The sequence below is a fragment of the Sus scrofa genome, chromosome 11, assembly GCF_000003025.6.
Source record: "Sus scrofa isolate TJ Tabasco breed Duroc chromosome 11, Sscrofa11.1, whole genome shotgun sequence".
NCBI lineage: Eukaryota > Metazoa > Chordata > Mammalia > Artiodactyla > Suidae > Sus > Sus scrofa.
The window spans coordinates 46,434,323-46,461,388 of NC_010453.5; the positions used below are offsets into that span (position 1 = coordinate 46,434,323).

Here is a 27,066-nt window from a genome sequence, read left to right on the forward strand (position 1 = left end):
ACCCTCTGGAAGGAATTTACCATTAATTTCCCTCTACTACAATGCTTACCACAGCTTGAAGGTTAGAAGTTATGCACTGAACAACTTCTTACACATTGTCTTCTCTCGCTCTTCCTCTCTAGATTGGAGAGCAGAAGAGTGTCTAACAATAATACCCAGGGCTCTGGATGGGCCACATCTGTGCCATGCATTGTGACGAAGCTCTGCACACAGCTTCTGTAATTCTCTCCACAAATGCAGAATAAATACGATGCCCATTTTACAAATGGAGTGGGCTTAAATAACTCACCATCTTTTTTTGCCAGACTTTACCAATCATTATCACAGTTAATCTGAATTTACTTGACCTGAGTTTCTCTGAAAGAAGGGGGCAGGGTGTGGTGGTGGTGAGAGAGAAGCCTAAAAAAGGAGCCTGAGGTTAGGACTTGGTGGGGCTGGGGTGGGGAGGGGTCTGTACCCTAGAAATAGGAAATAAGTACCACACGAAGCACAAGAGACTAACTACGAAGTATTCTAATTGTCCATTTGAGACGGATTTCTATAAAGTAATTTGTATCCAAAATTGCCTTTTGCCTAAGAAATTTTATCAATTTACTTGAACTCAATGTTCTCAGTGGGAGAAAGAAAGAATAAACGGGAACTCTACTATAGTCTGAAAGAAGGCTTGAGTTGCAAGCCAGCTTTTGAAATATCCTTAATATTCTTTTTATTTTAAGCTCAGTATAATGTTTTTATAATACCTACTCTGCAACAGTTTTGCTAGAATTAAGAATCAGTGATGTTTGAGATGGCTAGACTACCTTACCTTGAAAGAATTTAAAAGAATCCTGACATAATTTGTGGAGTTTTTAAAGCTGCAAGCACTTTATTTGGGATGTTTCAGGAGATGTTAAGTGAAAAAAAGAGAAGACGCTCAAGTAATAAAGTCTTTTCACAAGATGATCTGAAATGCCCATTTAATCATTCATCCTAAAGAACACAACTTTGTTGGAGCATCTTTAAAAGTACAACACAACATCTCTCACAGAGAAACATCTGTGCCAAAGAAAAAGAAATGGTCTGTTCAAAGTACTATCAGTTACTAAACAGAAACAGAGTCTTTTAAAGTAGTATTATTCGGGAAATCATCAAGATGGCACGCTTCTTCTTTCTTTTTTGGATCTTTGAAATATATATTCTTAAGGTTCAATTTACTTTTAAAAAGGCAAAGATAAATCAAACTAAAGCATTTGTCTGACTATGTTTAGACTTGTTCAGTCTTTGAGGTTAGAAAGCTATAAAGTTCAATCGGTCATAACTTGGTTCAGATTTTAAGCTGTTCATAATTATTGTCTTTTCAAATGAAGGGATCCCTAAGTTAAGATATTATTATATCATTGAACAAGAGTCAGCAAACCAAAGAGAGCCCCTTATCTGTAAGGCCTACTCTCTAAAAGAGTTTTTACACTCTTAAAGGGTTATTTTATACACAACACACATATATATAAGGCTTGTAAGTGTGTGCGTGTGTGTGGAAAAAATATATATATATACACACACACACAGACACCTTATGTGGTCAGCAAAGTCTAAAATGTTTATTACTTCCTGGCTCTTTATGCAAAATTTTGCTGACCCCAATCACAGAGCATAAAGAGTCTTCCTAACTGTGGTGTCAGGACACGTGTCAGGTCCTGCTCTAAGAGTTGCCAGAGGGGCTGAGCCAGAAGAGTAAATGACAAAGAAAGATTTAAAAAAAAAAAAAAAATCTTCTACATTCACCACAGAGACAGACTACTCGATATGAAACATGGCAGCTTCAGCTTGACCATGTTACTTTAAAAAACAGCGCAAACAATGAAGAAAGCCCAGGAAGAAAGTCGCATCAACACTGGTCTGGGACTTCGAGTCTCCAGAACGATGAGAAAAGAAATGTTTGTTGCTTAAGCTACTCAGTCGGCAGCATTGTGCTAAGGTACCCCAACCAAACTAAGGCAAGATCTAAACACAATCCCAGGCACATTATAAACACGCAATGGGAATTAGTTGATTTCCATGACTATGATTGTTCCCAGCACAGAGTTGATGATGTCACAGCAAGACGTTTCAGAAAATATTCTGACGATACGGAGATCAAAGACTGTTAGGATTTTCAAGCTAAGGTTAGAAACTGGGATTAACAATTTCAAAACTTCTTTAAACTATCATTAGGACTGAAATAATTTTTCTGTCCAACATTTGCATTATTAACTGAAGAGACCAATAAACCATTCTTTTTTTTTTGCTTTTTAGGGCTGCATCTGCTAGGGGTCGAATCGGAGCTGCAGCTGCCGGCCTACACCACATTCACAGCAATGCGGGATCCGAGCCGCATCTATGACCTACACCACAGCTCTCAGCAGTGCCAGATCCTTAATCCACTGAGTGAAGCCAGGGACTGAACCCGCATCCTCAAGGGTGCTAGTCCGATTCGTTTCCACTGTGCCACAATGGGAACCTGCAATGAACTATTCTTAAAATAGAAATCTCTCGCAAATTAGAAAATAGTGCTAGCAGTACAATGTGTCCACAGACTCATATCCTTAGAATAAAACATCCCTAGGACCCCGCTATATCAGGACACCAGGATAATGAAAGCTCACAAAAGAGAGAATGGAAGAAAAATGGCAGTCACTTGGCTGCAAGATGTAGTGGAAAATCTATTTCTTTATTCTTACCACCGTAAGCTACATCCAACCAGTGGCATCGCATCTAAGAGGGGCCTTTCACGCGGCAGACATCAGAGATTTGTGTATCTGCTGTATATTTGTGTATCTGTTACTGTTAAAATGTTCTGGTGATGGCAGTATGTAACAAAAAATTTTTATCAGAGGTGTCTTAAGGAAATGGTATATTTTCTTTCTCACACATCAGCATTATCTGAGCTATAGCCATGAAGCTGGGGTTGGAATACTGACCATCAGTCAAACAGCAAAGTGCAGTGTGTTTTGCAAATTAAAGGAGATCGCATAGGAAATAAAAGGATGTAAATATAATTTGATTAAATTTACAAATGTAATGAAGAAGAAATGAGTAAAATGTCATAATTAAGACAAACATAGGGATTGTTATGCTAAATATGACTACCAAAAAAACTGAGATAATAAAAATGGGTTTTAAAAATGCTGGGAAAAAAACACTACTCTATATTATAAAACAAAATTAAAACAAATTAAAAAAGGAGAAGGTAATAACAGAATAAGTCAACTAGTATAGTAAAACCAGATACATTCAAAGTCTTCAAAAAGGAAAAAAAAAAAAAAGAATGGCAATAGTAGTATCAGTCTACGATGAATTTAATTTTAAAGTCATTCAATACAAAAAAGGATAATATTTAAGAGTCAGGGAGTTATATGCACCAAAAAATATACATGTAAATATACAAGGAAAGTTAATGAAGTCATAAAATTATAAGGCTTTAAAAATAAAACACAGGAGAAAAGCCTCATGATAATGGATTTGCCAATGATTTCTTGGATATGACACAAAAAGCACAGGCAAGAAAAGAAAACAGATAAAATGAACTAAAGCAAAACTGAGCATTTCTGTGCATCGAAGAACTATCAACAGAATGAAAAGGCAACTCACAGAATGAGAGAAAAATACTTACAAATCAGATACCTGCAAGGGTAGTATCCACAATATATAAAGAACTCCTACCACTCAACAGCAACAACAAAAATCCAACTTAAAAATGGGGGAAGGACTTGAACAGATATTCCTCCAAAGCAGATATACAAATGGCCAGTAAGCACATGAAATGATGCTCAACATCACTAATCATCATGGAAATGCAAATTAAAACCACAATGCACTATCACTTCAAACCCTTCAGAATGGCTGTTTTTTTAAAACGATCCTGAAAATAGCAAGTATTACCCAAGCTGTGGAGAAACTGGAACCCTTGTGCATTTCTGATGAAACTGCAAAATGGTGTGGCTGCTGTGACAAACAGTATAGCAAGTCCCCCAAAAATTAAACAGAGAATTACTACAATATATAGCAATTCCACTGCTGGTTACATTATTCCTAAAGAAATTTAAAGCAGGGATTCAGAAGTCATCCAAACATCCACGTTCATGTTGTACACATACAATGAAATATTATTCAATCTCAAAAAAAAAAAAAAAAAGAAAAAAGAAATCCTGACATGTCCTATAATATGGATGAGGACACCATGCTAATTGAGATAAGCCAGACATAAACAGACAAATACATGATTTGACTTATACAAGGTATATAATTAGTCAAATTCAAAGACCCAGAAGGTAAGGTTGTTGCTTGCCAGGGATTGCAGAAAGGGGGAATGGGGAATACTTCGATGGGGAGAGAGTTTCAGTTTTACAAGACGAAAAAGTTCTGCAGCTGTGTGGTACAACAATATAAATACTCTTTTTATTTTTTATTTTATTTTTTTTTTAAGAGCTGCACTGGTGGCATATGAAAGTTCCCAGGCTAGGGACATATGAAAGTTCTCAGGCTAGGGGTCAAATCGGAGCTGTAGCCGCCATCCTACACCTCAGCTACAGCAAAGTGGGATCCGAGCCACGTCTGCGATCCACACCACAGCTCACAGCAATGCCAGATCCCTGACCCACTAAGTAAGGCCAGGGATCGAACCCACATCCCCATGGACACTAGTCAGATTCGTTTCCAATGTGCCACACTGGGAATTCCAAATGTGAACATTCTTAACTCTACTGAACTGTATACTTAAAATTAGTTAAGAGGACTAAGTTTTTATGTGACTAATATTTTTCAACAATTTAAAATTTTTTTAATTTTAAAAATTTAATGAAGCTATAAAAATATGATTAGAATGTAATACTCCATACATCACTCTCTGAATTAATCAAATGTAACAGAATATAGAACATAATATAACTGAATTTAAAAATCGATAAACTCAATTTAGCAGATGAAAAACAGACTAACTTTCCTCAGTAGAGAAGATGCCGTTATTCAAATCTCTAGAGAATATTTATATAAGTAAAGCATATACTTACATTAAAAAAATCATACTCATTTAAAAATGAGAATACTTTACAAGTTACAATCTCTGAATGTAAATCAAGATTTAGATGTAAATACAAACTGAACACCTAAAATAATAATCAGAAATGTAAATCACATTTCTAGAAATCCTTGACTCAAAGAAGAAAGCAACAATAAAATGACAATCTATCTAGAAAAATGAAAAAGAGACTAAGGCCTCCATACAACCATACAGAATATAGCAAAGGATATATTCATACTATTTCAAACTTCAATGCTTAAAGGGTTTTTTTGTTTGTTTGTTTTATGGCCACACCTGCAGCATTATAGAAGTTCCCAGGGATATGGAAGATCCCAGGGATCAAATCCAAGCTGCAGCTGCAGGCCTACACTACAGCTACGCCAACAATGGATCCAAGCACATCTGCAACCTACACAGCAGCTTGCAGCAACACCAGATCCCTAACTCACTGAGCAAGACCAGGGATTGAACCTAAATCCTCAGGGACACTACATCAGGTTCTTAACCCACTAAGCCACAACGGGAATGCCAAAGATTTTATTTTGTTAAAGAACAAGGCCAAAAAAAAAAAAAAAAGACAAAGAATTGAGAAAATATAAGCAAAAAGTCATGAAAAAGAAAACAAGGGAAAAACTGAGTAGAAATGATCAAAAATACAAAAGAATTTTTAGAAAAAAATAATAAAATAGTAAACGAACATGTGGACCATTTAAGGAAATAAGAGAATTTTTTTTAATGACACAAAATGAAAAATAAGAAAAAAGCTACATATATGTTACAAAAGAAAGTAATTATTTATTAAGGAATACTACATGTAATCTCAAGGAAACAAATTTAAAAGCCTATACAGCGAATGCATACATACAGATATCAGAGATGCAGAGGAGAGACTGCTGGTTGACAGGGGCTAGGTCCAGGGTGGGCAAAATGGGTGAAGGCGGATCAAAAACTACAAAGTCCTAGTTACAGAATAAATCCTGAAGATGTGCAGCATAGCGACAATAACAATGTATCACATATTTGAATGTTGCTAAAAGAGTAACCCTTAAAACATTCTTTTCATGGAGTTCCCGTCCTGGCGCAGTGGTTAACGAATCCGACTAGGAACCATGAGGTTGCGGATTCGATCCCTGCTCTTGCCCAGTGGGTTAAGGATCCAGCGTTGCTGTGAGCTGTGGTGTAGGTCAAAGACGTGGCTCAGATCCTGAGTTGCTGTGGCTCTGGCATAGGCCGGTGGCTACAGCTCTGATTAGATCCCTAGCCTGGGAACCTCCATATGCTGGGGCAGCGGTCCTAGAAAAGGCAAAAAGACAAAAAAAAAAAAAAAAAAAAAAGATTCTTTTCACAAGAAAAAAAAATTGTTAACTATGTACCATGATGGATATAACCATATATTACCGTGATAGTCACCTCACAACACAGACATGTATCAAGTCACCTGAGATAATGTTACATATATCAATTATATTTCAACTAAAAATTAATACAAATTTTTAAAAAGCAAAAGGACAATTCCCTAGCCAAAATTTGATCCAAAAAGCAGCAGAAAACTTTAATGGACAAATACAAAGGAGAAATTGGAAAAAAGATTTCATGCCTCCTACTGGAAAATAAAAACTATGATCCAAGTATTGGCCTTTCAGAGACAGTTCCAATTACAACTCATGGAAAGATATGAGTATTTTCTAGGCTAAGTCATGTATCCACCAAAATTTGTATATAAAAATCTGATTCAGCACCAATAAAAATGTTACAGATGAATCTCACCTGTGAATATATATGTATATATTCTAAGTATCTTGCCAATTTATCAAATAGAATCATTAAAAGTTACACCAAACAACAAACAATTTTTAATAGGGTTTGTTCCCTAATGCAAGGATAGTTCAATATTAGCAAGTCCTCGAAAGCTCTGTAACAGTTACCAAAAGGAGAAAAAAATCTCTACCAGTAGGTTTTATATACATAAAATGTACGTGTACGTATAGATATATGGTTCAATGAGTATTACCAAAGGAATAGGAAAGGAAAAAATAAAACCTAAGCACATTTAAGCTAAGTGAGTATAAAAAGAAAATACTTATGTAGGAGTTCCCATCACGGCTCAGCAGAAATGAATCTGACTAGCATCCATGAGGTTCAATCCCTGGCCTTGCTCAGTGGGTTAAGGATCCAGTGCTGCCATGAGCTGTGGTGTAGGTCACAGATGTGACTTGGAACTGGCGTGGCTGTGGCTGTGGCTGTGGTGTAGGCTGGCATCTACAGCTCCAATTTGACCCCTAACCTAGGAACCTCCACATGCTGTGGGTCTAGCCCTAAAAAAACAAAACAAAAAAAAAAAAAAAAAAAAAAAAAAAAAAGGAAATAAAAGGAAAGGAAAGGAAAGGACTTATGTACTGTGAATGAATACTCTACAGATTCATAATGATTTTGAGACCAGAAAGTCTAATTCACAAGGCAACCAGGTGAACTGCCCTTTCATAGAGAAACAAGAAGTGTCTTTGGCCACAATAATGGAAAAATTGAGAACAGTCATAAAAGCTGATAAGAAACACAAAGCAAAAGGGTGGCTGCCAGTGTCCCTGGGGAGGGAGTGATGGAGAGTTGCTCTTCAATGGGTCAAGAGTTTCAGTTCCACAAGAAGAAAAACTTTGAGATATGGAGCACAACGATGTGAATATAGTTGACATTACTGAATTGTGCACTTAAAAACAGTTAAAGACGATGGTAAATTTTATGTTAGATATTTTTTACTGCAGAATATTTAATGGAATTAAGATCTTGTTTTAATTTTTAAGCAATAAAAACTCACTGAAATTGTAATAAATTCTTAAAAGCTAAATGTGGGCTGGCAAAATCATTTACTATCCCAGTAAGACCCAGATGCAAGGACACTCCACAGCCACTCACCAGCTCTTCTGCACAATCCTCCTCCAGGTGCTAAGACAAAAGGATGGAAAAAGAGAAGGAGATCTAAGAGAGACCCCTTGGCAGTGCTGGCATGCCCGCAGAGAACAGCTACCACTGGGGCACAAGAATAAAAACTGACCTCATCCCAGACTCTAAGATGAAATGAAGTAAAAGCCATCTGCCACAGGGAAAGGGACAATAAATACTCCTGCTCCCTCCAGGCAAAGGTGAACTGCTATTAGAGGAGAAAAAGATATCTGCCACTAGGAGAAAGAGACCCTTGGTCTATCCCTCTTCCCAAGTTTCTTTTCCTTTTTTTTTTTTTTTTTTTTTTTTTTTGGTCTTTTTGTCTTTCAGGGCCACACCGTGGCAGATGGAGGTTCCCAGGCTAGGGGTCCAATTGGAACTGTAGCCACCGGCCTATGCCAAAGTCACAGCAACACAGTATCCAAGCTGCGTCTGCAACCTACACCACAGCTCACAGCAATGCTGGATCCTTAACCCACTGAGCAAACCCACGTCCTCATGGATGCTAGTCAGGTTCACTAACTGCTGCGTCATGACAGGAACTGCCCTCTCCTCCAGTTCAAAGAAGAGCAACCACTGGGTGAGAGACAGAAATCATGTACACAACTGACCCTGCACTGAACACTAGGTTAATAAACTCATCTATTCCTGGGGTAGGGCAAGAAACTTACTTGGGCCCAGAATTTTGCAGTGATGCCAATACAAGGTCAGTCATACCAACGGAGGATAAGAAACTCACTGGCAAAATAGCCTACTACTGACATAAGGCAGAGTTTGTGTCAAAAGAACAGACACTGGGAGTTCCCGTTGTGGTGCAGTGGTTAACGAATCCAACTAGGAACCATGAGGTTGAGGGTTCGATCCCTGCCCTTGCTCAGTGGGTTAACGATCCGGCGTTGCTGTGAGCTGTGGTGTAGGTTGCAGATGCGGCTCAGATCCCGCACTGCTGTGGCTCTAGTGTAGGCCGGTGGCTACAGCTCCAATTGGACCCCTAGCCTGGGAACCGCCACATGCTGCTGGAGCAGCCCAAGAAATAGCAAAAAGACAAAAAAAAAAAGAACAGACATGCTGACAAGTCCTAGCTCAGGCTTGGTCATTCAGGCCAGCCTAAAATTGCAGCTGGTGTAGGGAAACGGAGACCCCAGACACTCACCCATCCACAATTTCACCCAGACTACTGCCAAGATAAGAGGCAAAAAGCACAGAAAAGGACTTCTTATGTCACCTGAGTTGAGGGCTGGCTGAAAGTTGAGGGTATAGGAGGAACACTGAAAAAAATAAATAAAACTGTAGCATCCAGGGTCTCACAGAAGTCACCAGGTAAAAGCGATCCATTCCTGAAGGAACCTGAAGTCTCTGATCATGTGACAGTTCACTTGCAACAACAGAGCAATAATTCAGTCCATCTACTGAGCAAACTGACTCATTTCCCCCCTCCACAGATACCAACATATGCAGAATAAGAGACATATCCATGTCTTAGCTTAATAAATATTTACCTCACCATAATGTCATGCAGCCAACCAAAACTTCCAAGACACCAAAACAAAGCAAGAAAAGATACCCATTGCCAAGGGATAATGCTATCAACATAATCAGACCCTGAGATGGCAGAAATGCTGAAACTATCAAATAGACACTTGGTGATTAAAACGTAAAAATATATAGAGAAAAAGACAACATGAATAAACAAAAATTCAGCAAAGAGGTGGAAAATGCTGTAAAGTCCTATGAAAATATTAACAAATTATTTTATATCAAAGATGAAGAATGCTTTCCCTGGGCTTACAAATAACTAGACACAATAGGAAGAACTGGTAAATTTGATAGATCAATAGAAATGACTCTGACTGAAAACTGAAAAGGGGTAGGAATGCAGATTATCCAAAACCTAAGAAACAATATAAGTTGGACTAAGGCACTTGTAAAATAGTCCAGAAGAAGAGATGGAAAAGGGGCAGAAGAAATATTCAAAAATAGATGAAAATCTGAAAAATCAGGAATGATATTAACTAGAGATCAAAGAAGCTTATAGTTATCCAAGCGGGATAACTACAAATAACAACACATCTCTGCACTTCATAGCAAAAGTTAAAAAAAAAAAGAAATATTACCTACAGAGGAACATAGATCAGAATAACAAAAGATATCTCTCAGAAACTATGTAAGATAGAGGATAACAGAACAAAATCTTTAAAAGAAAGTTGTTGACCTAGAAGTCAAAACCCAGATAAAATATTTCATAAACAAAGGAAAACAGACTTTTTCAGGCAAGCCAGAGCTGAGAAAAGCCACTGCCTGCAGACCTACACTATAAGAAATGCTAAAGAAATTTTTTCAGGCAAAAGTAATGGATACTAGATCAAAACTTACCACAAGAAAATAAAGAACTGGGAATAATGAACCCAACTAGTATCCATGAGGACAAGGGTTTGATTCTTGGCCTCACTCAGTACGTTAAGGATCCAGCATTGCTGGGAGCTTTGGTGTAGGTCTCAAATGCAGCTTGGAACTTGTGTTGCTATGGCTGTGGTGTATGCTGGCAGCTGCAGCTCCAATTTGACCCCTAGCCTGGGAACTTCCATATGCTGCAGATGCGAGCCTGAAAAGACAAAAAAAGAAAAGAAAATAAAGAACTATGGAACTAGAAAAAAAAATTGTTAAATACAAAAGATGCATAATTGGCTCTTTAAAGCAAAAACAATAACTAGGGAATGTACAGTTTATAACATGTATAAATAAGATGTATTAAGAAAACAGCATGAACAATGGGAGAGAAAGAAAATGGCAGCATACCATTGTAAGATTCTGACATCCTACAAGAAGTGGGAGAAGTTAATGTTGTATATATTGTAAACCCTAGAGTAACTACTAAAAATATAAAAGAGATATAATTAAGAAGCGAATAGTAGAGACAAAATAGAATATTAAAAAAATAATAATAATTAAGCCCAAAAAAGGCAAGAAAGAGGAAAATAAGAGGAAAGAACAGCTAAGACAAATAGAAAACAAATAGGGATTCCCACTGTGGCTCAGTGGAAAGCAAATCTGACTAGCATCCATGAGGACGCAGGTTCGATCCCTGGCCTCGCTCGGTGGGTTAAGGATCTGGCATTGCTGTGAGCTGTGGTGGAGGTTGCAGACACAGCTTGGATCTGGCCCTGCTGTGGTTGTGACATAGGCCAGCAGCTGCAACTCCAATTCGACCCCTAGCTTGGGAATCTCCAAATGCTGCAGGTGCGGGCCCGTTAAAAAACAAACAAACAAACAAATAGAAAACAAATAGCAAATCAGTGGATAAAAACCAATCACATTATATATAATTTAATTCCAATTAAAATCACAACAGGGTTTTTACATAATTTTTGCCTGGGGAGGTAGAACAATTGGTCAAATATCCCTTAGATAGGAAACCTAGTTACATGTCTGAGACTATCTAAGAAAAATAATTTTGAAAAGAAAAAAATCTGGTACTGTCATATGATATATGAGAACAACTGTGACATTTATATTTATTGGGGGAAAAAAAAAAGACACATTGCCTTAAAAATGGTTCTGGATACAATGCACTAGATATGCATCTGTAAATAAGTAAGGGTGGACCAAAAACAACTAAAAATTCCAAATGGACTAAAGATATGATCAAATAGAAAGAAAACTTAAATCTAAATAGAGGAGATGATGTGTCTATTTCATCTATGAAAAAAAGTCTTCAAAAAAAATACAACAAAAACAGGAAACCAGAGAAAGAATTGATTATATTAAAACTGTAAATGTTACATACCAAAAGATTCTTCTGCAACAGACAAGAGACAAAAGATCCGTATTTGAAAAAACCATCTGCAATGCAAGTATCAGGCAAATAGTTAATAGCTATAATATATAAAGAAGTCCCACAAAAGGACAATAACCAAATAGAAAAGTGAGCAAAGAATAAAGGACGACTCCTGGAAAAAGAATTCCATTTACCTACCAACAGAGTCATAAGAGACACCCCTATGCAACTATCAGACTAGAAAAGTGTCAACCGTTGCTGATGGGAGTTTCACGAAACTAGTTCCCCGCACTGCTGGTAGAAATGGGGAACCATTAAAGCCTTTTTTCAAAGGAGTGTGGAAACATTTTGAATCCAAAAGCCCACCCTGGAGATCGATCCCATAGATCTGACATATAAAGACATTTACTGCAGTACTGGTTTTGGTGGCAAGAACTAGAAACAAAATGTTTCCCATCAGTAAGTTAATGGACAAGTAGACTGAAATAATCATACCTTAAAATATGCTGCAACAGTTTTCTTTGGTTTTAATGGATTAGCGTTGTTGGAGCTAAGCAGAAGGACTTCCCTCAGGCAACACTGAAGGAAAAAAGATCATCTCCCAAAAATAACCCCATATTTGGAATCAGTGATTGATAAACTTTGTGTTATATGTGTTTTAACACTAACAGATATGGAGAAAATGAATAAAGGACACCTAAGAGTTCTGAGGACGAAGGTTTCGGGGGGATGTAACACTGTTGTTGGCTAGACGAAGAAGGAATGCTAAGTAAGAGAAAGGAGTTCACTAAAATATGAAGTTTAACGTCTCCATACACCTGTCCCCACTTTTTTCAGAGATGCCTTTGTAAACCTGCCCAAGGAGTGAGTTTCTGCAAAACAGAGCTTCTTTCCTACAGATCTCAAATTGTGCTCCTTTGAAAAAATAAGCCATAAAAGTAACAAGAAATTCACATTTAAATACTCACTATCTAGCTTTGAGTTAGTGGTAAACATTAAATATGTTTAAAATACATCATACACATTTTATGTACAATAAATGGGCAATACCTATTTTTAGAAAGAGAAAAACCTTAGAAAATCACTTGTTTAAATGGGGAAAAAAGGGGGGGGGGGTTTCCAGTAAGGTTAAGAGTACTTAAAAGAGACTAAAACATGAATCTGAAACTATCTAGGGTTTTATTGTTAGGTACATAAAAGATCTACAAGAAGAAAATGAACTGAGGCAGAATACATTAGCATGGCCTTTCCTTTAGGCTTAGCTGTGCTGCTTTTTCACCAACCTGCCTATACACTGCGACAACCCCCACATTTAATTTTTGCGTTTTCAGCACCTATAGAACCCCTGGTATGTGCCAAGTGAAGAATCATCTTTCTAAATAACTTTCTTAAGAGTATAGATCCTGGAGCTCCCGTCATGGCTCAGTGGTAAACGAATCTGACTAGGAACCACGAGGCTGCAGGTTCGATCCCTGGCCTCGCTCAGTGGGTGAAGGATCCGGTGTTGCCATGAGCTGTGGTGTAGGTCGCAGACTCGGCTCGGATCCCGCGTAGCTGTGGCTCTGGTGTAGGCCGATGGCTACAGCTCCTATTAGACCCCTAGCCTGGGAACTTCCATATGCCAGGGGAGTGGCCCTAGAAACCGAGAAAAGACAAAAAAAAAAAAAAAAAAAAAAAGTATAGATCCTTCCAACTGCATAATCTTTTCTAGAATTAATTGGACTGATCTCTCTGTGCTGTTTTATATGGGATTTTTTTTTTATTTACTTATTTTTGCTTTTTAGGGTCACAGCTGCGGCATATGGAAGTTCCCAGGTTAGGGGTCAAATTGGAGCTGCAGCTGCCTGCCTACCCCACAGTCACAGCAACACAGGATCCGAGCCATGTCTACAACTTACACCACAGCTCAGTGCAATGCCGGATCCTTCACCCACTGAGCAAGGCCAGGGATCGAGCCTCATCCTCATGGGTACCAACCAGTTGGTTTCATAACCCACTGAGCCACAACGGGAACTCCTTCTATGAGATTTTATATGACCCCGTTTTTTTAAGATTTTGATATTTTTCTCTTAGAATTGATTTACAACGTTCTGCTGTACAGCAAAGTGACGTAGTCATACATGTATATGCATACACATTCTTTTCCTCACATTATCCTCCATCATTTTCCATCACAAGTGACTAGATATAGTTCCCTGTGCAATACAGCTGCACCTGCAGCATACAGAAGTCTTACATGCCCCTTTAAAGTACATTTTGGGGGGAGTTCCCGTCGTGGCGCAGTGGTTAACGAATCCGACTAGGAACCATGAGGTTGCGGGTTCGGTCCCTGCCCTTGCTCAGTGGGTTAACGATCTGGCGTTGCCGTGAGCTGTGGTGTAGGTTGCAGACGCGGCTCGGATCCCGCGATGCTGTGGCTCTGGCGTAGGCCGGCAGCTACAGCTCCGATTTGACCCCTAGACTGGGAACCTCCATATGCCGTGGGAGCGGCCCAAGAAATAGCAACAACAACAACAACCAAAAAGACAAAAAAAAAAAAAATAAAATAAAATAAAGTACATTTTGGAAGGAGATAAGAATTCGCTCAATAATATCCACTGAACAGCTACGCTAGACAGCGGCACCTCTTTTGCGCAATGTACACTGTCAAAATGTTGCTTGGTAAAACCAAAGGAAAGTTAGGAAAACAGCAGGGGAGCGAAATAGACCAAAAAAAGCCCCTATTTTACTGCTGTTGGATATCAAGGTTCTAGTTTTGACTTGGCTACCTTCTCGTTATTTCACTTTCACTGTGTCCACTCTACCTTATACAATTGTCAGCAGGAAACTAAAACGACTCTGTAAGCCGCTCAGTAGTTTTTTGCTAGCCCATATTCCTAAAGTATTCTAAACTGGCTTAATTACAAAGCTATTTATATATAACACAACTCCTTCAGCCTAGAGCCTTGGTATAGTCCTAATATACTCAATAGAGAGTGTACAGTAAAAATTCCATCAAGTTCTTTATAGACTGATTTCGAGTTACTTTCTCATTATATAATCTCTCAAAATGAAATATTTTGTGTGTTTGCTTAAGTGTCCTGTATTTAGACGTAGAGCAGAAAAGCTAATGCACATTTCAGAGGATGCCACTCTTTAAATATTCAACCACTCTAAGGTAAAGTTCCTTTCTAAATACCCCTTCAAGCAACACCTCTGATAAATTACAACTGACTCTGACCTTCTGTAAAATTGATTAGTTTTCAAGTTTTCCCTTCCATTGTACTTATATTAAAAAAAAAAAAAAAAAAAAACACCTTATTCCTACGTGTAAAGACTTTTGGTCAAATTCCCACTATTTATAAATGAAGTACATGTTCTTCAGCAATGAGAAAATGTTTTCGCTAGGTAGCATCATATAAAGTGTATTTTTTATATTTTTATTAATCAACCATCATTATTTTTATGTATCCAAATAAACCTACTCTAAATTCATTGTAACACTGTGTGCCCTACTGGCCAAATACATCTCTGGATCTATTTTCAGAAAAGAAAATTTTCTGGTGATATAGCAAACGATAAAAATTTGCCAAAACACCATAAGGCCATCAACTCTAAATGGTAACAGAAAAGGAGGTGTGAAATCACCACAGTTGCCAAAATAATTTTTTTTTACTTTTTTCATTATAGTTGATTTACAATGTTGTGTCAACTTCTGCTGTGTACAGCAAAGTGACCCAGTCATTCATATTTACATGTATATGTACACACACATATATATATATATATATATATATTCCCTTTCTTATATGATCTTCCATCATGATCTATCCCAAGAAACTGGATATAGTTCCTGAGCTATACAGCAGGATCTCATTGCTTATCCATTCTAAAGATAAGTTTGCAACTACTAACCCCAAACTCCCAGTCCATCCCACTCCCTTCCCTCTCCCCCTTGGTAACCACAGTCTGTTCTCTATGTCTATCAGGCTGTTTCTATTAAATTTGCTTTCTTCTACTTGCAGGTTTGCCTTTTTTTTTTTTTTTTTTTTTTTTGGCTATGTCCATGGCACGTGGAAGTTTCCAGGCCAGGGATCAAACTCACACCACAGCACTGACTGCAGCAGTGACAATGCCAGATCCTTAACCCACTGAGCCACCAGGGAACTCCTGCTTTCTCTTTTCTATAAAAAGTAAAAATTTTTCCATGAAAAACAAAATCCTGAAACCTCTGATTTCCATGATAGAAGCAATTTTTCTCCCCTACATTTTAAGCAACTTATCACACTGGATCCCTTTATCACAAATTACTTTGAATTATAATTGTCTACATAACTTAGCTCCCCTACTTGATTTTCAGCTCATTAGTGATGATGTCCTACCCATTTTCACATATAATTCCAGATACATGGCAGGAGCCAAATAAGTATCAGAAGAGTAGGCATTTTTAATAGATATATATGTTTTTATTACTTTTATTATGCCTCTGACTTTAATAGCTTTAACACATAGCAGAATATATATTGGCCAGAATTTGCTGGTCTACTATTAACATTATGGAACATCCTGGAGCAGGTGCACCCCAAAATAATTTTTTGGATTAAGTCTCCTAATTTGTTTTAGTATATGTATCAACAAACAGAACTGGGCTGCTGCATTGAAGTAAATATTCTAGTAAATGTGTTTTAGTAAATGTATATCAATACAATCTACAAATAAAGAGTCTATAAAGATAACATTCATTTGTGCAATATTCCCATTTTTGCTCTGCTCTGTAATAGGACTAACCGGAATACCATATTTAATGCTGAAGGGAGGTAAGAGTAACAGAGGAAAGTTCAAAGATTTTCCAGTTTTCAAATCTCTGCTTTAAAGTTAACTGGCTATTGACTATGATGGCACTGCTTTGGTGAAAGTCAGTTTCCACATCCTTAAAACAGAAAGCATAACATCACACATAGGCACTCAATGAATATTTGATAAAGGAGGAAATCTCATTTTTAATATAAAATACATTCCTGAAAACCTGTACCAAACTCAAATATGGGTAAGTCAAAGGACCAGGCTTACATTTTAAAGGACATCTATTCCCAGAGACAAAAGGAATATTATAGAATCTCTAATTATATCCTATTAAATAGTGGCATTAAAATTAAATGTAAGAGCATTCTGTAAGCTCTGTCATCTTTTTTTTTTTTTTACAATTTATCAGCTTATCTCCATTTAAACACTGTCAATAAAGGTTCATCAATTTTCAGCACACCTAATGATTTGTCTCAAGTATATAATAATCCCTGTTTCTCAAAACCAGCACTTTCATTCTCCCCTTTTTCTACTCTTCATTCATGAATGAGAAAAAGCAGTAAAATTTTCAAATATTTTTGAATTATCAAAGATGGCAAAGTCATGGGGTGGGAGGGTGGGCAGACTGTTACTTGGCAGACAGCCCCATTTCGCAAGAGCTAAAAGAAAAAAACTGCATTCATGAACTCATATTCATAAGACAAAATCCAGTTATAAAAGGTCTTCACATGTAGCACTCAAAAAGTGTCAATTATTTGAAAGTCAACTATACATACCTACTTGCTAAAGAGTACATAATAAATCAGCTAACACATGAAATGCACCCTGCCTAATTTCTGTATTACAGTAGCTGCATAATAAAGAATAGTTACTTGTTGTGTTGCTACTATTCATTCTGAATGGCTGCTTCTAAGAGAAGTGTCAATATAGAGACTAAATTATTTTCTTCCAGTTTTATTGAGATATGATTGAGACCCGGGTCCTACTGCACAGCACAGGGAACTCTATCCAGTCTCCTGGGATAAACCAGGATGGAAAAGAATATAAAAACGAATATGTATGTATATATATACATCTGAGTCACTTTGCTGCAGAGCCAAAATTGGCATAACATAATAAGTCAAGTATACTTTAATTAAAAAAACATTTTTGTATTGTTTTTTAGGACTGTACCCTAAATGGAAATGGAAATGAAAGTTCCCAGGCTAGGGTCAAACTGGAGCTGGAGCTGCCGGCCTACACCACAGCCGCAGCAATGCAGGATCTGAGCCACATCTGCGACCTACACCTCTGCTGATGGCAACACTGGATCCTTGACCTAATGAGCGAGGTCAGGGATCAAACCCACGTCCTCCTGGATACTAGCCAGGTTTGTTAGCATGAGCCACAACAGGAACTCCAAAAAAAATGTTTTTAAAGAGAAAGGGTATTTTTTTTCTTGTGATGAGAACTCTTAGGATTTACTCTTAACCACTTCAATGTATAACAAACAGCCGTGTTAATTATATTTACCATACTGCATATTATATCCCTAGCACTTAGTATCTTATAACTGGAAGTTTGTACCTTTGGAGCAGACTGATTTTTACTGAGCACTAAACATGTCCAGGATTCTACATACTGGGTGCTTTACGGGCATTAGGACAAGTTTATCCTCAAAAACATTCTGCAACGTTGACATGATACATTCTTGTTTTTGTTTTTATTTGCCAATGAGTAAAAGCAAGAAGAAAATAATTTTCAGGTAAATGTAGTGAGTTGTGGAATAGCTAATAGAGTCAAATATATGTATTAGAGGTGAAAAGGCTTAGGTAGAAAATGACCATGATATTGGCACTTAGCTACTGAAAGGACAGTCATATGGACTCTACTCCTCAAACTGTTCTTTCAATAAGTATTTTTGCACTATATGATCAGTCATTATGTTAGAGGCCAGGAAACTAACTATGAAGACAATTCATTTCCTGCTCTCCAGGGCTCATTATTGGGAAGGGACAAGACAAATCAACAAGCAGTTATACCAGAAGAAGGACTATCGTGTGCTACGGGACCACAAACTACAGACTAGCACCCAGTGTATTCTTTTTTTTTTTTTTGTCTTTTTAGGGCTGCACCCAAGGCATACAGAGATTCCCTGGTTAGGGGCTGAATTGGAGCTACAGCAGCTGACCTACACCACAGCCACAGCAACCCATTTCTGAGCCGCATGTATGACCTACACCACAGCTCACAGCAACACTGGATCCTTAACCCACTGAGCGGGGCCAGGGATCGGACCCAGGTCCTCATGGATACAACTCAGGTTTGTTAACAGCTGAGCCGTGACGGGAACTCCACACCTGGTGTACTCTTCAAGAAAGGGATGATAAAGAAGAGTGTCACAGAAAGCTGGCAAGGTGTGTGTGTGTGACATGGAAAGAGTTATACTGATGAGCTAGTTTGAGTCTGTTCCTTTGCTCCTGCAAGCGTAGAGTATGGAAGCAGTGTGTGGAAAAAAAAAATGTTTGTTTCTTAACCGGAGAAAACGTAGCTGGGGAGAAATTATGTCAATTATTAGTGTTGGTAATTTTCTCAAAAATGTGTTTTAAAAAAATGTACGTGGCAGAAAATGTGTGCATATAAATAAAACATGTGCAATAAATTTGCAAATACCCATTTAAGATCTCCATCATCAACCTCTCTTAATTGTGCAGTGTTGTGTTGCAACCACGTTTCAGTCTAACCAAGAGACCAAGCCATAAATCAGGCATAGCTTAATCAACAAAATCTTGGCTTAACCAGGGATTTGCAGTTCAATAGACTGTTCTAAATTATAGTACAACAGCACAAATTTAATGATTCCATAAAAAAAAATTTAAGGGCATTTTTAATGACCACTTGATAGAAGTTTCAGTTGACTCACTGAAGAAGTAGCCTGGAGGTTTATAATCTCTAAATAATCCTTGTTGATCTTTATTTTCTATTTTCTGTAAATGATCTTGGAAACTGTATTTTCATGTCGTTTTCTGTGGAAAAGCTCAGATACTTCACCTGCATTATATAAATGTTAATGTCAGTAGCTTTTATACCAGCTACAGAGAGACTTTTTTTAAGAGTGACTTTCTCAAGGTCATAGAGCAAATCTCTAGTGAGACAGGAATGGAATTCATGACCTTTGACTGCCAGAAGTTTTCTACCCACACTCGGAAATTCCTTCTCCATAAGTGTAATTTATATGCTCACTTTGAGAGGCTGGAAAGTTCATCCCTTTTAGGGCAGGGGGTGGGGGATGGGGCTTGGTTTTCCTGCCAAATCAATTGCCACACCGGCACTGTAGAGTCTCACAAAGTGATTTTTACCTATGTTATTTCATCGTACCCTCACCACAACCCTGGAAACTGCATATTATTTTTCCCATTTTACAGACATAGAGGAGTTAAGAAATTGAACCAAGGTCATCCAGAGTTAGTAAGCAAGAGAGCCTGACTCAAACGGCGCTATCTCTGCCACTTAAATCAGTGCTGATTCCAGGATGTACAATCTTAGCAGATACCCGATTACGAAATGAATGAAGGTTTTCTTTACAGATATTTATGCCATTTTTTTACAATCATTTACCTTGGTTCTCATTTAGGTCTGTGGGTTTGTTTTCTTTGGGGAACGGTTGATTTCAGGTTTTGTTAGAAGTTTGCTTGTGAAACTAAAGTGGGAACACTACTACTAAATAAAGAACTTGAAAAAAAAAAAACAAAACAAACAAACTTTGCCTGTTTTCCTCCTTTTTATTCAAGTGGGTAGGGGGCTCTTTACCATAATTCATGGTCATCATGTGAACGGTGTAGGTATGGGGTGTATACCAATATAACTAGAGAATACAAAAACTCACATTCATAAATACAAAATATTATGTAATATAATAAATATAAATACTATGCATATACACACATCTAAAATAGAGAATATATTTATATATGTAGTATATACAGATATATCACGCCAGCAATCATTGCGAAAAGCCATATACACCGTTAAGCATGGTGAATGAAGCACAGGAAACACAATCCCTGGATGTGGAGGCCAGCAAAGCTGTAATAGCGGCAGCTTCTAGTGCCTCTGATGGGGGTGGGAAATCTATCCCAAAGCTCTGCAATTTTTTTCCCCTCATCTTCCACATAGCAACACAGCAGCAAGGGCTTTCCGCTGCTGCATCTGTCACTAAAAAGCAACACTGTTTGGACCCGTCCAATTATTACGCCTGTAATAAATATTCAAAACTATTACCATCAAATTCAGCAACAAAATAAAAGTTAACTTTGAGATGAAAAAAAAAAAAAAAAAAGACAGGAAGAAAGACCATCCCAGAGCAGAATTCTTTGAGCAACTATCCTGTAATCTGCTGCCAGACCAAAACAAATTTTTATGGAGCAACAGGACTACTCAAGTAGCCACTTTTATGACAATAAACACCCAAAACCGAAAAATCCTTTTGTAACATAATTACTGAGAATATATAAAGAAAGTAACCATTTAATCCACAGCATGTGTTCCCTACCGCAAGAACTCAAAAGCTGACATCAGATGGGGTGTGGCTGCCGTAGGCCCGCCCTGACAATGAATTCTGGCCAGTTGAAGTCACACAGTTCTCCAGAAGGGCCTGGGATCTAGAATCACTCACAAAGCAGGTCTCACAAAGCCTAAGGCTGCTGCCCTTCTGGGCACAGGGCAAGGCCCATCTGTTTACTTAGATTTTGATTCTGAGAGCCCTAGTTGTGGTGGATGAGTTAAGGCTGTGGTTATTGGGTGTTGCCAGTGATTTAATTGCAATACTTTCACCCTTACATTGTGCACATACTTAAGACTGAAAGGCGTACACAATTTGGACTCTGAAAAAATAAATACACATGAATTTTAAATGGAAAATGAACACTGGGCAAAAATACAGATTATTTCCACTCTGGGACCATATGGTATTTTCCAAATGGAAATGATAAAGGTAAGCGACTGCAATCTATTTTAGGAATTGTTTACAAAAATGAAAGTTGTTTTCTACAAGGAAAACATAACCGTGCTGTCGATTCAGAATAAAACTCTTTGGGGATTTTTAGCTCTTGTTCATGAATCAACATGGAAGCATAAGGAAATTTATTTAGTCAAAAAAGGCATAACTTTTTCAAATGAGTTTGTGCCGTTTCTAGTTCTGCAGAATACAAACTACGTTGTATTAATACACAAATCATCTACAGCTCGTTTGGTGACGTTGACACTAAAGGGTTTGTCACTCTCACAATATAGATAACAAACCATTGGACGCCCCCCCTCCCCGATTTAAAGTGATTCGTCTCATGTTAATTCATAGAAACATGAAATGCCACACTTTCCATTCTGTATCGTGGTGAAAACATCCAAGACGTTTCTATATTCAACTAGTTGACAGCATCACCTCACTGGTCAAGTTACTCAACACTCTAGATGAACCCACACTGGCTTGGTTCAAAATGCCGTCATAAAGGCCTAGAGGCCTAAGCACTTATGTCATCTTTGCTCGGAGAGAAAACACACCTATATTTAAGACCAAATTATTTCACTAAGTTGCTAACAGCCGGCTTCGTGCTATAACATCTAAAACTCACTCTAAGTCTGCTGAAGTGCATGTGTGTTTACCTTGCACAGAAGGCTGGGAAGTAATCCCCGAGGAACATATATTTTTTTTTTAAACGACCAGAACGCTAACGCTATTACATGCCTGATGGGTGCTCTTCAGAATGAACAGATCAAGCATCCCGATCTGTTTTTCCCTTGGCCTGGGGAGAGAGTGTGCACACCGTTTGCAGTTCCTCCCTTTCTGTACACACATAGGCTGCAGCTGTAGTAAACAAGCCCAGGCCAAGAGTTGCTAAGGTCAAGGTTTCAAATGCTATACCAGGACCAATTTTCTCCCCAATGACATTGAGTTGTGGAAAAGGAACTTTCCGGAGGGGAAAAAACAAAAAAACAAAAAAATATTAAGGGCCTATGAGCACAACAATTTTCATTCAGTCAATAGTAATTCAAGGCATTCCAAAATAAAGTTTAGCTGACAGAAGTTTCTTTTAAACTGGCATGACAAATTAACAGACAAATAACTGAAACCCTTCAAAAATAAACAGAAGGCCCTCAAGGATGTTTAGTTGCTTTCATACAGCTATAGGACAGTGTGAGTTCATAAATTATTAGAATTTCATGCAAAAATATCCCAACTTCTGCTAGCATGTTTCACAATAGCTATGAATTAGAGGGTAAAATAATAAACCCTCTTTCCTAAATACATTACAAATGTCTGCCAGTTCTGGTCTGCTCAAAAATGTGCTCCCCCCAACTCAAAGGAGCTTAACATGCCCAAGCCAGTCTCCAGACTGACCAGGCTGCAGCCATAAAGATATAACTTATGCAACCAAATGTTTGTCCTTCAACATCCTATTTCCACTGAGCTTCTAAAGTTAAACATTTTCTACCCTAAAAAGATACCCCTTTAGCATAACCAATTTCTATGTGGTTTTAAAAAATGTAAACAACGTGTGAATGAGGTCTGCATATAGCACAACCAGTTTTTTTGTTGTCGGTTTTTTTGGGTTTTTTTTTTTTTTTTTAGGTGAGGGGTCACCGTTCTTACTAAATACCAATTGCAAAGAGCATGTCCTAGGAGCTGGAATACCACCACCCCCCCCACCCCCCCCCCGCTTAAAAGTAACAGCCCCATTCCCATCACAGGCTGCTGTCCGTCAAAAGGCACCAAAATTGATTTCAAAGCATGTACTTATCTAACAACTCTATCCTCCAGTAAGAAAAGGGCATGGAGGCGTCTAGGTGGATTTGGAGAATGACGTGCATTTGATTGGCAGATGTCTACCGAAGCCACTAGATGCTCAGGCACTAAATGTAAATAGAGCTGCTCCTCTCCCTGGTGTTACAGGGCAACTGAGAATATTAAAGATGATTTACAATAAAATATCCGAGGGATCGGCTGAGGATTCTATTAGCCGGTGGAATGGCTTAAAACAATCCATAGAGCACCATACTTAAACCATCTGTACAGTTAAATTAGAGAACTGACAATATTAACCACACAAACTGTTTATCCAGATTACACATTCCGTTGTACTAATACTCTTTAACTCAACAGTCAGCTTTTATCAGCTGAATTAAGGCTATTACTATTAAAGTATGCAAAACTCGAAGCGCAGGGTGAAGGGGGTTGGGAAGCTGCAGGGCATATAACAAAGGAATTGGTACTTTTTCCGAGCCTTTGCCTCAAATGCACTTCGAAACCGAACTGTTGAGTGCACCCCACCCTTTTCCCCAAAGATAAAAGTTTTCAAAGTTCTAGCAGGCACTCCTCTACCCAACAAAAGCAGGATTGATTCTCTCCGTAGGGGAGCATCTAACGCGAACACCAACTAATGTCGCGGAGGTCAAGTCCGAGTCCTCGGAGCCAGCTGTTAAAGGCGAGAAGTGGCTCCCAGGCCGGCTCCGCGGGCTTCTCGGCCAGGGTGGCCCCGCAAAGTTGCCCCCTGTCAACTCCGGCCAGGTCCCCCGTAATTGAAAATAACTGCCACGGGCCAGCCCCTGGCTACTGCCGTGGACCAGACACTGTAGCAAGTGACAGTTACACATCATTTCGACCAGAGACAATAATGAATGTAGCACCAGGACCACTATTCATGCCAGCAGTGTCATCTCCGCCTTAACCCCTTCCCCTCCACTCTCTCCAGTGCACACCCACAGCCTACACGGCCCGGTGCGGCAGCTCTTCACCCAACTCGCTCTATTCCTGGGGGCAAACTACTTCCAAAAGCTCCCCCCACCTCCCCAATTCAGCCCTGGTGTTTTATTTCTCATCCTTGGCAACTGTCAGGCAAACATTGCAACCAACAATTCCACTAGGGGTAGAAAAAACATTTGCTTAATCCACGTTACTTGATAAGTTCTTTAAAAAAAAAAAAAATTGGGGTGGTGGAAGAAACCTCCTCTTTCTTCTCCACGAATCCAACCGAAGCTACTTGCTTTGCAATAGCATCGCCCTCCCTCGGCCCCCTCCCGCTTCCCAACACTTTCCCCCTTTAAGAACACAGACCAACCAAAATGATTTAACTTGAGCAGATGACAGAAGGAAAATAAAACATGTTAAGAGAATACGGTCTGATCTGGGATGGCAAAAAAAAAAAAAAAGAGAGAGAGAGAGAGAGGAGGGGGTTGTTTATTTTGATAAGAAACAGAATCGGCACAGACCTGAACAGAAGCTGCAGAGCAGGAGAAATTGTTTTCTTTCCCTCACACAGAGTCCCCCTCTCTCTCCCTTTCTCTCGCTCGCACACACGCGCGCGCGCACACACTCACTCTCGCGCGCACACACGCACACACACACACGGCGTCACCCGCGCACACTCACACGCACACTCGCACACGCACGGGCAGAGCCTCTCAGCAGCACTCTGCAGTTCTCAGGAAATGAATGGGGGGCAACCCAGGGAACTGTTGTACTTGCAAATGACTTACCCGGATCACATGATGCGCTAAATGTAGGGTGGGCCGGTGGGTGGAGGCTGCCGAGACGCGAGCCCGGGTCTAGCGTGGGGAGCCTCGCCAGGCCCGCATCGAATTACCCCGGGGCCCAGCCGAGGGGGTAGCAAGACGCCGCTTCTCCTCCCTTGCAGCCCGCAGCTCAGGAAACCGGAGAGGCGCGGGGGGGTGGGGTGGGGCGGGGTGGGGTGAGCGTGGGGGGGTGAAAACACCAAACCCCCAAACAAAAGAGCTCCGGGTTCTCCTCCCCAGAAACAAAGCCCCGCCGCTGCGGGCGAGCCCTGGGGTGGGGCCGAGGGCGGGGGCGGCGGCGGGGAGGGGCTCGCTCAGCAGGCGCTAAGTCGCTTTATTGCCATAAAATGGGGCCCCCGAGCCGCTCCGCCCGAGGATTAGGAGGCGGGCTCTGAGTGTGATGGTTGAAATCCCCTGTGGGAAACTAACCCCTCCCCGCTCGCAGAGGTAGAAGGCAACACCCACTGCCCGGCCCTCGCTTCGCCGCCCCGGCCGCCGGCTGGGGGGTGGGTCCGCGGAGCCTCCACCCCGCCCCACCCCGCCCCACCCCTGCCCCCGCCCCCCCGGCCTGGGCCTCGGCAGCGCTTCCCGATCACCTGCACCACCTTGCTGCGGCACCCAAAATAACCTATACATGGCCAAGGCCGCTTTGGGAGCCGCGGGGCGAGAGGGGCCCGGGGGCCTCGCGGCGGGAGGAACCCCCGATTTCAACTCGCCGGGAAAAGACTCGCGCGGAGCCGCGAAAAAGTCCCCTCTTTTGTGTCAGAGCGCGCTAGGCAGCCTTAGGAAGAGAATTCAGAGACAAATAAAGCGCGGAGCCCGCTCGCCCCCCCCCCCGCCCTCGCCCCTCCTCTCCCCTCCCTTCCCGGGTGGAAGCGTGCGGGGAGGGGACCCGGTGCCCGAGCCGTCCCCGCGGCTCACCCACCAGCTAACTTGGAAAGGTGTGGGCGGAGCCGGCTCCGGAGGCCAGCCGAGGCTGCGGACTGCTCACGGGGACCGCCCCCGGGCGCAGGGCATCGCCCGCGCCGGGCAACAATGGGGTCCCCGCCGGGGCAGCCGGGGCGGACGGTGCCCTGAGAGCGGGGGTGCGTGCGAGGGTGGGGCGGGCGGAAGGCGGGGGAATCATTGTTTGGGTTCAGGAGAGACGCACGTTGCGGGCGAGGCAGGGGCGTCCTCGCTCCCCGCGCTTCACCTTGGCGGGATGAATGGGGGCGAGGCGGAGCTGCGCGCCTCGCTCCGGAGCCCCGGGAGAAGGGGCGTCCGCCCGCGCTCGGAATTGAGGCAGGCGGGCGAACTTGCGGGAGGAGCAGGAAGCGGGAGCTGCAGACCCCCGCCAAGGAGCGGCGGGAGCGGGGAGTCCAGCGCGCCCCAGCCCCCGCCCTGCGCCCCGGAAGAGAGCCCCGAGAAGCAGGCGGCCGGGAGCCGAGTCCAAGACGCCCTCCCCCGCGGCCCCTCCCGCCCCGCCTCCGGCCCGGGGGAGCCGATCGGCGCGATTCTGGGGCGGGAGGGAGAGGCAGCCCGCGCGGCCCGGCGTTAGCCCGGCGGCCGGGAGGGCACGGGGTCAGCGAGGAGCAGGGGGTTCAGCGGGGGTGGGGAGGGGACCGGGCGGAAGCGGGCGCGCAGGCGGGGAGCCGGCGGGCCCCGCTGGCGATCGCGTGCACCACTTTCTTGCAAACCTAGGTGAGCGCGCTGGGGCGCCCGGGCCGCCGGACACCTCGGCAACGTCGCCCCTGACCCGCCCTGCGTGGGAAACCGCCCCGGCCGTGGGAAGGCCGCAAAGGGGAAGTTTATGAGAAGGGGAGAAAGATTTGCAAATGTGGCACGAAGTAGGGTGGGAAGAGAAATGAGGCAGAGGCCGAGAAACAGGAAACGAGAGTGAAGGGACGAGTTGGATCCGGGAAAAGCCATGTCCTACATTCTGTGTGGCATTTTTAGTCACTTCGGAAGGCCCGGTGTGCGTTATTAATGAAAACAAAGGCAGCGCACTGCC

General features: G+C 41.0%; 1 protein-coding gene across 14 annotated transcripts in view; it reads right to left on the bottom strand.

Moving 5' to 3' along the window:
• Positions 1–27,066, bottom strand: part of KLF12 (Kruppel like factor 12) — a 674,377-nt gene that overhangs the window by 453,227 nt on the left and 194,084 nt on the right. For 4 of the 14 annotated variants that reach the window (XM_021065127.1, XM_021065123.1, XM_021065124.1 and 1 more), the window contains exon 1: positions 24,774–25,034. The exons of 1 other annotated variant lie outside the window; for it this stretch is intronic. The gene's annotated coding sequence lies outside the window, so the exon portion shown is untranslated. 9 more of the 14 variants (XM_021065121.1, XM_021065115.1, XM_021065122.1 and 6 more) reach the window with 8 other exon arrangements.